Consider the following 12,256-nt stretch of genomic DNA (forward strand, 5'->3'; position numbering starts at 1 on the left):
TCGTCCATAATTATATATCCATGAAAGAGATTTGAATTTATCCGGTTGCATCTCAGTAACATGTGCTTATACAGAATAATATTCAGCACTGAATATATTCTAATTATTTATAATATAATATAGGATAAATTCTTTATAAGAATTTATCAAGTAGTCAGCGTGAAAAAAACCTCAAAAATGAAAAAATAACGAAAAATTTTCGTAATGAAAAAATTCATCATTTCATCATAAATATAAATACTTATATATAAAGGGCATTAACTGTGTATTAATGCCTCACGCTTCGAGGGACTAAATAAGTCAAAAACTACCAAAAAAATAAGCAACATATTTACTGAAGCGAGGGAATGCAGCTTTCAAAATTTATCTCTTAAAAACATTTAACTCAACGGTAGACCACTGGTTTCTCAATCAAATACAGAAAAAACTGTGAAGTAACCTGTATTCTTTTGTTCATCAGTACAATTTTGAAAGCTGCATTCCCTCGCTTTCAGTAAATATGTTGCTTATTCTTTTGGTAGTTTTTTTTTACTTATTTAGTCCCTCGAAGCGTGAGGCATTAATACACAGTTAATGCTCTTTATATATAAGTATTTATATTTATGATGAAATGATGAATTTTTTCATTACGAAAATTTTTCGTTATTTTTTCATTTTTGAGGGTTTTTTTCACGCTGACTACTTGATAAATTCTTATAAAGAATTTATCCTATATTATATTATAAATAATTAGAATATATTCAGTGCTGAATATTATTCTGTATAAGCACATGTTACTGAGATGCAACCGGATAAATTCAAATCTCTTTCATGGATATATAATTATGGACGAAAGTCATCGTACTGTGATGGCTACATCGTGGTAGGTTGATTCTTGTTTATTTTTTATGTATCTTGACCATACGTGTACAGATGAACAAACGAATACAGGTTACTTCACAGTTTTTTCTGTATTTGATTGAGAAACCAGTGGTCTACCGTTGAGTTAAATGTTTTTAAGAGAAAAATTTTGAAAGCTGCATTCCCTCGCTTTCAGTAAATATGTTGCTTATTCTTTTGGTAGTTTTTTTTACTTATTTAGTCCCTCGAAGTGTGAGTCATTAATACACAGTTAATGCCCTTTATATATAAGTATATATATATATATATATATATATATATATATATATATATATATATATATATATATATATATATATATATAAATATATATATATATATGTCGCATTTAGTGACAACTATACTTTTCCTTTACGGTAACACATTGCGCAAGGGTGTTTATACACACACACACACACACACACACACACACATACACACACACACACATATATATATTTAGATTCACGTGAATATGGTACTTAAGTTTAGGCACCAGAATTTAACATGGTATTATCCATACAGCTTCAAAATAAGGTGATTAAAATCAAAATAAGCAACAAAGATATCCAGAGGTAATTCAGTACGATCGTTTCATGCGACTCCATTTATTTGAACAATGTAAACATTACATCAAATATAAAATGTAGAGCAATCTTCAGCTGCACAAGACATAGAAATTTAGAAATTTAATGAAATTAAATTTGAACAGAAGGACATATTTTTATAATTAAACCTAAACTCTCCAAGTAGAAAAGAGGAACACAAAAACCATTTTGACTCACCCAGACCATACAGGCTAGTAAATAAACATTCTAAGCAGATTTTAACTGCCAATGATTTTATTTGTCTTTTTGGCTCTGATTTATGGCCTATCTTATCAGACCTAGTGATTCAAAGCTTAAGAGGACAATGGCATTTTCTTTGTAGGGTAAGGGATAAACAGTATAGACAGTAAACATGGATGATATAGTTATAAAATTTCTTAGGGTTTGGTGACAAACTACTATGGGGTGGGGGTTCTCTACTTGCAGACCAGTTTATAATGAAACAGGGGAAGTCTTATCATATAGCACTTAGGTCAAACGTATATAAAAATAAAGTTGCTATATTGTATACAGATAACAGTAAATGGTTATTCCTAGTTTTCATTAATCATAATAATATATCAGTATTATTTTACATATGCTAAGTTTGAAATACTTGAGATACCAATATTTGCTTAATTAATATGTGAATAAATAAAGGCTAATTATAAATTAAATAATGAAATAAAATAAAATAGTGTATAATAATGTAAATAATCAATTAAGGCAGTATACAAAAACAATGAAGTGGCATTAATTTAAAATGCTATGGTAAAGTACGTTTAGACTTATTTACACCAATATAAAAGACCCAGAGATAAAATGTGAAATTTAAAATTTATGTTAGACTAAAATTTTAAAATTAAATTTGTATATCTAATATCATTGAAAGTAAACATAAAAAAACAAATTTATTATACAGTTAATATAAAGAATTGATACATTGGATTTACATGGTATATAATGATGGACTCATCAAGGTTTAAGAAACTGATAAATTGAACGATTGGAATTAACATAGTATATAATGGTGAACTAAACTATTACTAGAGAACATGATAATTATGTACTAATTTAATTAGATTGCACTATCTTAAATTATCAGGAACTGGTATTAACTAACATAGGCTAAGTACAGAATAATAATGGAGCAAGGATTATATTCATTTAAGTCACCCATAAATAACAATAATAATACTACAACATCAATAAAATAACACAAATCATTTAGGGTCAGTCATCAAATGAAACTTAAAATTTTTAAAGATTTTTAAAAACTATTAAAAAATTTCAAGCATCCTTATTCATTAAATTTAAGTAAAATACACACTAAACTAACAGCAATAGGGAATGTGATATGGAAAAATTTAAGTAAAACCATATACCATCAATGGATAAATTAAAATTTTCGTTTTCATAGGAAGATTATACATTAAGGTGAGAGATCAAAAATTTGTTATAAAAGTTAAATTTTAATTTAAGCAGCATAAATTTATGTTTTATAGGTGCCAATAATTGTATTTTAAGCTTGAGATGAAGTGAAGATACCTGTATATGTATATTTTAAGGATAAAGAAGAATATAAATTAGTCAAATCACTAAAATCAAGATGAAGTTAATATATGATTTAGTAGTCACAATAAATAAGAATCATAGAAAATATTTGATATATCCAATATCTGAAACTAAAAATATTCAAATTTACTTGATTAGCTTATCTCTATAGTAACAATAATCCAATCTAGACTAAAGGAAAGTTAATGCTATGGGTTGTATTTATAAGGATAAAGTGAAGATACCAATATTTGTATATTGTAAGGATAGATTTATAAGGGTGCCAAAAAATAGGTATGCCTGGAGGTAATTATGAGGTATAAAATAGTCATGTAGGGTAGAAAAAACACATCATGGAAAGAAAAAAATATAAATTAGTCAAATCTCTAAAATCAAGATGAAGTTAATATGTGATTTAGTAATCACAATAAATAAGCATTAGAGAAAATATTTAATATATCAAATATCTAAAACTAAAATTGTTTTTAAAAATTTACTTAATTAGCTTATCTCTATGGTAACTACAATTCAATCTAGACTAAATGAAAGTTAATGTTATAGCTTGTATTTATAATGACTATGGTTCAATATTAAACACAGGAAAGTTAATGCTATAGGGTGTACTCACTTATGCACTAATTATGGACTAAGATAAACATGGTAGATATTAAAATACCACATCTTTATAATTCTAACTACTTTCTAAAATATTTAAAAGTGCAAGTAGAACAGTGTACACACAATACTCTAAGATCTAATCTATTATTAATCAGGTTAGTATTGTTTTTAAGCTTAAAAATTTCATATGTTTCCATGGAACATAGCTCACACCCATATCTTCTATTTCTATTTGGTTGATTGAGCTTTTCTTATAATTTCCCAGTTAAGGCTAAAACTGGTACGACTTTCCTTTAATTCCCAAATTTTATTTGATAACGACGTACAATTAGCCTTTTGTTTAAGTCTAGAAGATGACAGGTGATTATATATACGCTGTTTCAAATTAATCGAACAACCTACGTAAATATAATTATCAGTTGTAGTACTTATTGTGCATTTATATACTATGTTCTAGGTGAGACAACGGGACTTATTTCTACAATTGCAACTAGTAGAACTATCAATAATACCAATATTATTACTAAGATTTAAATTATTATTGTTATCATTATTCGCATTGGTATTATTTCCACTATTATTAATTCTATTATCAGGTTTGAATGTTTGACTTAGCCAGACCATACAGGCTAGTGTAGCCTGTATCGTCTGGCTAAGTCAAAATGTTTTTTTGTATTCCTCTTTTCTACTTGGAGAGTTTAGATTTAATTATAAAAATATGTCCTGTTCAAATTTAATTTCATTAAATTTCTAAATTTCTATGTCTTTGTGCAGCTGAAGATTGCTCTACATTTTATATTTGATGTAATGTTTACATTGCTCAATTAAATGGAGTCGCATGAAACGATCATGCTGCATTACCTCTGGATATCTTTGTTGCTTATTTTGATTATATATATATATATATATATATATATATATATATATATATATATACGAGGTCTGATCGATAAGTATCTGGACTCTTGCCATAGTAACGAAGTTAAAGCACATAGAGTAAAGCCACTTGGCAAAGATTGACCTTGGACTCTGCTGTGCAGGCGCACTAAGTTTTAATGTTCTAACTCACTCCTGCTGTTTTCAGCAGTGCTTGGAAAAAAGATGTGTAGCGTGTGATTGTTGCATTGACCATGACAGAGAACGTTGTCATGGTGATACCTGCTCAGAGGCCGACGCAAAGTTGCAGAAAGTGTAGGGAGAAGAGTGTATGAGCCACACAAAAGTGTACGAATGGTTCAAATGTTTCCAAAGCAGAAAAAATGTCGATATTGACGAACGTTCTGGGAGACCCGCAGACAGCAGAACTGAGGAAAACATCGCAGAAGTGCGTGAAGTTGTGAAGAGGATTAGTTGAATCACCATCAGTGAGTTGTCAGAGGACATACAGATTAGATACGGTTCAGTTCAGTCCATTACCACTGAAGATTTGGGTATGAGACACGTGTCTGCCAAGTTTGTGCCAAAAGTGCTTTCAGCTGACCAAAAAAGACATTTGGGTTTCAGTTGCACAAAATCTATTTGATTGTGTCGAGAAGGATGAAAAATTTTGAAAACTTTGCGTAGGCATCTGAGCAGGTATTGCATAGCTTTTGGCAAAATTTAGTGCAGATTCTCTGCACAACGTTCTCCGTCATTTTCAATGCAACGATCTTCACGCTACATACCTTCCTTCCAAGCACTGCGGTAAACAGCGGAAGTGAGCTAGAATATTAAAATTTAATGCACCTGCACAGCAAGGTTCAAGGTCAATCTGTGCCATGTAGCTTCACTATACGTACTTTAGCTACATTACTATAGCAACAATCTGGATACCTATTTATCAGACCACGTATATCTATCTATCTATCTATCTATCTATCTATCTATCTATCTATCTATCTATCTATATGTACACACACACACACATACATATTCTTTTTTCTTATTTTTTTCTTATATTTGTTTTAGGCATTTGACTGCGGCCATGCTGGAGCACTGCCTTTAGTCGAGCACATCGACCCCAGGACTTATTCTGTGTAAGCCTAGTACTTATTGTATAGATATCTTTTCGCCGAACCGCTACGTTGCGGTGACGTAAACACACCAGCATAAATTGTCGAGCGATGTTAGGGGGACAAACAGAGACACAGACACACACACACACACACACACACACAAACACACACACGCATACTCACACACACATATGTATATATATATATATGATAATTTATGTAAGATGTTTTTTGTATATAATATACATGTTATTATAATGGATGAAGGGATGATTATTGAATGGTTTTTATTTTGATATTATGATATTTTTTAAATAATTTTTCTATCTTTATATAATAAGTATTTCATATTAATTCATTTGGTACTTATTGTTGGTTGAGATATATATCTAATTATATTCTACTTACGATCTGACGAGTAGCTATATTTTTGAATAGAACTTATTTTCGATAATTTCAATTGATTTTAATCGATTTAAATTTCTTTACTATTTGAAAATTGGTTATGAAACACGTGTAATCTTTTTATTATATTTATCTTATGATATTTACTTTACTTTATATTATACTCATTTATTGTGCTTTTAATTATTAATTTTTCTATATGTGATAGTGGATTTTCATCGATGAGTTCTTGAAAATTGGTTATTTTCCCTAAAACTATATATATATATATATATATATATATATATATATATATATATATATATATATATATATATATATATATATATATATATGTATATATATATATATATGTATATATATATATATATATATATATATATATATATATATATAGACGGTTTAGATATAGATTCAAGGTTGAATATGCTACTTATGCGTAGACACCCGAATATCGTATCCCAAAAGGATAGGTGATCAAAATAAAAAAAATAAGCAACACGGATTTCAAAGGTGATTGCAGTACGCACGTTTCATACTACTCCAATTTATTTAAGTAATGCGAGCATTACATTAAATGCAATATGAAGAGCAATCTTCATATATATATCACGTTATCATGCGACTGCCCAGGCTATCAAATGTTGTTAGACACCGCTGGTCACAATGCGCTTTTGCACTACGTGAGCAGGCCAACGATCTTCCCTGATCGAAGTGGTGCTACAGCAAAGTAAAATGAAGTGTTTTGCTCAAGAAAACACAACGCACCGCCCAGTTAGGGAATCGAACCCACCATCTAGCGATCGTCAGTGCAACAGCTTAGCCATTTGTCTACGCACCTTCACACACACAAACACACACACATGCTCGCGCGTGCGCACACACGCACACACACACGTACGCACACACGCACGCACGCACACACACACACACACACACACACACACACACACAATAATATAATATATTAAATATATTATAATATAGGTAGCCTGTTAGCAATTCAAACCTAAAGGCAAATTAACAAACAAGAGTACAAAATAGTACTACTATTGCTAGAAATAGGAGTAAAAAACACACTGTTTTACTGGTTCTAGCTAAGGTGAAAACAAATTTTAGGTGCAAACAAATTTTATTGATACCAATGTGTTTGTATTCAATTAGCCTTTATCAAAATCAAGTGTGGAAAACAATATCCATCATGTCGTGTCCGTTTTCATTGATGAATTTCTGAAGGCGTTCTTGGAAGTTGGCCTCCACTCTCTCCAGCATTACTCTATCGATTTGGGCAACTCCCATGCGAATAACTTCCTTCAAATCAACCAATCATACATGGACAAATTAGGGGACTAAGGGGTCGAAGAAATATCAGCAAACCTGGAAATAAGGTGGTCACCGTAGAGAGGGTGAAGTACGTTCATTGATGCTCTGGCTGTGTGGGCTGTCACCCCATCCAGGTGAAATAGTCATACACTTCGTCATAATTCAGGCACAAAGAAGTTGTTTATCATCTCGATGTAACGCTCGGAGTTCACAGTAACAGCATTTCCATTATTATGTTAAAAAAAGTAAGGACCAATGACGGCAGCTTTTCCAACAGCATACCAGACCGTCACTTTTGGGCCGTTCTCTCGGATTTTCGAGAGCCCAACAACGACAGTTCTGTTGATTCACCTTGCCATTGAGATGAAAAATGAGGTTGTCATTTGCCTCAAAAATTGCCTCCATCTGACGTGTGAAGTTAAGCCGCTGTGCATAGTCCCATGGTTTCAACTGTTGCCCAATGACTAATTCGTACGGGTGGAAATACAGGTCTTCATGCAAAATACACCTTACCGATCGATTACCGATGCCAAGTTCAGTGGAATGCCTCCGAGCAGAGCGATTCGGATTCCATATTAAAGCTTGTCTGGTGCATTCCACATTTTCCGGGGTCCGTACCATTCGTGGCGCCCCCACCAGTCTCCTATTCATTAGTGTATCTCGTGTACGAAGTGCATTCATCCAGCGTAAGATTTTGTTACAAGTGGGAACAGCTTAATTTCGATGAATTTTCAAGTGGCGCCGAAACGCTGAACTGCTTTCACAGACTCGTTATTCTTCACGTAACTGCCGTAGGCAAGCACGTGATGCTCACCTGAAAAGAAAAAAAATGCTGAGATACCACGGACCGAATGGTACCTGTCGGACACATGTCCACCGCCCCTGGGGCTGAGTAATAGCCATTTCAAAAACGTCCGTCTTCTCTACCCCACCCTCGAAAACCGAGACTACATAAAATTAGTTTGGGATAGACAGCAAAAATAAAGACATGTTTCATATCAATTAACGCGCTAGATCTATGTAGGTGAAAATATTGGTTTGGTTTCACTACCGTTCATTAGGATACAACGTGTTTTGAGATATGGTTAGAAAATGTGACAAAAATTAAGGGCCACAAGGTTTTATGCGTAGTCTTTTGATCTTTTAACTCTAAGTGAAAATTACTGCCGTTCAGTACTGTCCCTTGGTTTGATCTTTATATCTCTAGCTGTCTACATATTTCTGTATGTACTTTTATATACTTTTTAAAACCATTTAATTTTTTTCCATTTACTATAACTATTTCACTCCAACTTCTTATCCTTTCCTGTTTTTTTTTTTTTTTGTAAGCGTTAAGGATGATCAATTCCTGAACTTAGATCGAGTACGTTAGCTGATATGGAATAACATATCTTTATTTTTACTGACCATCCCATGCTAAGTTTATCTAGTCTGTCTTCTATGCATGAAAAAGAAAATTTTGTGTGTATACTTGGAATTGAATAATTGGTGTAACCATGATGTTCTGGTGAGCTAATAACATAATTTTCTTTATCTTTGTCTACATTGATTTGTGAATATACAACTGTGTTGTATAATGTGTAGCATGCATATTAGTGCAGACATGCAAACATAATTTATCTAATATGTACAGAGAGAGAAAGAGAGTACTAACAGGGATTTGAAGAATCGAACATGTTTCACATTAACGGTACTTTTTGGCTGTCTCGCCCCCATTAAAAATTTGAGTTATCTCCCCTCGTTTTACGAAAAATATTGGTACTTTTGGTTATCTCCTTCAAATAAAAAAGTTGTTTAACCCTCAATAAAATAATAATAATAATAATAATAATAAACAAAAAATATGAAAAGATGAAACATCGTTTTGAATCTGATATTTTTATAACAAATCATACAAAACTGAAAATATTAAACATCTTATTGAATCTAATAACATTTTTATAATAAATCATACCATGCCTATTGAGGAGGCCAAACGTCAACAATGTGTTGAAGTATTGAATCAAAAGGATCTAACCCTTTTAATACAATCTCTTGTCGCCTCATAAACTGGAAATTTTTTAATGGGGATATAACCCAATTTCTAATGGTAATTTTTTAATGGGAGTGAGATAACCAAAAAGTACCCATTAAGCTCCCTGCCAAGTGCATGACTAACAAGAATAACTGTTGCTGAGTTTTAGGATAAACTTTCGGGTCTTTCTGAAAATCCAGGAGATACAATGATTGAGAGAATCTTATAATAATTCTGTTTGTCATTACGTTACTTAGCCTGCTGGAAACGCTTTTACGTGATTAAATAAAAAGAGGGAGAGAGAAAAAGAGGATAAGGTGAAAAGTGAGGCACAAAGAAAGAGGAAAAGAGGGAGACAGAAAAGACGGAGAAGCGTCCATGACGTGGTTGGAGGAACGTAATATTTATTACGTGGTTAAAAAGTTAGTGGAAGGTAATAACATAGAGGAGAGTTAAGAATATAACTTTAGCAGACAGGTGACGTTCCGATGGTGAGATTAAAGAAAGGCGGAGAGAGAGAAAGAGAGAGAGAGAGAGGGAAAGAGAAAGAGAGAGATGATGGTGAGTGCATAGTGAAAAGAATTTTTTTTTTATTCAACTAAGTTTTTTATATCACCTATCACTTAACTCATGTGCATCCCAAACTAGCCATTCACTTTAGACAGAAATCAATTTCCAGTTCGCCTGTTATATGCAATGACTATCAATAAATCACGAGAGCAAACATTTGATAAAGTGGGGCTGTTCTTGTCTGAACCTGTATTCGACCATGATCAGCTTATATGTTGCATTCTGAAGGACTCGCAAATTATCTGATGTGAGAATCACGTTTATCAACACTGACAAACAAAGGAAAAGAAGAGGAAGAACTTACACGAAGAACATAGTTTGCAAAGAAGTATTGGATTGAAAGGTGCACGCAAATTTAAAATGTGTGTTGGCTCTGACCTATTGCACTGGCTTATAAGTTGACTACGATGTGGTTTTCAGTGTATGCCATGTTGCATCAAATTTGAAAACATCAACTGTAAGACAGAGAGTAAGCTGACATATATCTGTCCCTTCTTGCTGACCATGTACCTTATTCATTATTCATTCACTTATATATTTATTCTATCACTCATCAAAATTAATACTAGAATGGTCAACCTATCTTTCTTTGGAAGATAATTCTATCATAATACCTATATCTTCAAAGCCAATTTCGTTGATTAACCTATTTTATTATTTACTTTTATATTTTCTTGATTATTTGAATTTTTAAAACCTTTTTGACTTAACTGTATTTATCTCCAGCTTCTTTCTCTGAATTTATATTGACCTATGACAATATGCTGAGTACATCTGTTGCCTGCGAATATCCACAGTATCAGCTTACTCTCTGTAGAAGAATTGATGTTTTCAACAACCATGAATCATTATAAGGATTAGTCTGTCAGTTTCTCTCTCAGCACCCTTGTATGTGCGTACACTACACACACATATATACTTATTTATAGATACATTTCTACATATATTTTATATATGTACGAATACTGATGTAATATCTATTATATGTTTGACAAGATTCTGAAACAGCTGTAAATGAATGGAATAAACACCTATTCTCTCATCTCACCTGTTTCCTGTGTGTGTAGTGTTCCGTGATCAACAAATAAAAGTGATCCATCTGGTGAGAGATAAATATTATTCAATAAACACAGTACATATTTTTATGAGCTACTACTAGTTTGCGATAAAAACAACTCAGCATTTTATAACACGTATGGTGCCCTCCTGCAATCCATAAGCTCTACACACATTTCATTAGAAATTAAAATAGGACGATAGGATAAGAGAAAATACAAGAAAAAGCGAGGAGTAGATGTAAAAGTGGAAGGTTGAAAACACTGAAGAACAAAAAACAGAAAATGGGGTGAGGAGAATTAGAGTTATATCTCCTTTGACTGTAAAGTCATAAGGCTGAATGGATAGGAGCCTAGAGTCTGTGGTACAGCTGCTAAATCCAGAGAGGGTGATATTTTCCAATTCGTCAACAGGAACTTATCCATATTTGCTGAAAATTTCAGATCTGGAATTAAGTAGCCTAGTGGAGTTCTTAGATCAGAAAAGGATCTGTGTTCTTTCAGCTACACATAACTTACATTTTTTGGATCCTATAATGTATGGTATGTACTTTTCAACTATTTTCCACTTGATTTTATGTGGTGTGGCGTTAGACTTTCAAACCTCACACATGGCTAGCCAGCTTAATAACTTTACTTTTGTACCTGTGCTGGAAGGAAGATATGTGGTTAGCTATGCCACATCACATACAATCATGTGAAAAATAGTTGAAAGTTTCACACCATATGTCAACGGATCCAAAAAATGTAAGCTATTCATAGCTGAAAGAACACAGATCTTTTTCAGATCCAAGAACTCCACTGCACTGCTGAATTTCAAATCTGAAATATTCAAGTGATATAAACATATGGATAAGTTCCAGTTAGTGAATTGGAAAATACCACCATCTCCAAATAGAGCAGTTCTGCCACAGACTCTAGGCCCCTATTCATTCGAGGACATAACTCTAATTCTCCCCCTCTTTCTTTTTTTGTTTTTTCATTTTTCAGTGTTTCATCTTTTACATCTACTTCTTTCTCACCTTTTCTCTTATCATAATATCCTGTTTTAGCTTGTTATACCATTTGGTCAGAGTCTGGAAGATTGTGTGAAGGCACAAGACTTGTATTATAAAATGCTGTCTGAGTAGTTTTCATCACATGAAACTATTAGTAACTCATAAAAATATATAGTTTATTAAATAAAATTATATATATATATAAATAAAATGGGAGATTCTTCATAGATATTTGTTTACACCATTTATTAACATATGA

This window comes from Octopus bimaculoides, chromosome 13, assembly GCF_046866305.1.
Source record: "Octopus bimaculoides isolate indiv1 chromosome 13, ASM4686630v1, whole genome shotgun sequence".
In the NCBI taxonomy this organism is placed as follows: domain Eukaryota; kingdom Metazoa; phylum Mollusca; class Cephalopoda; order Octopoda; family Octopodidae; genus Octopus; species Octopus bimaculoides.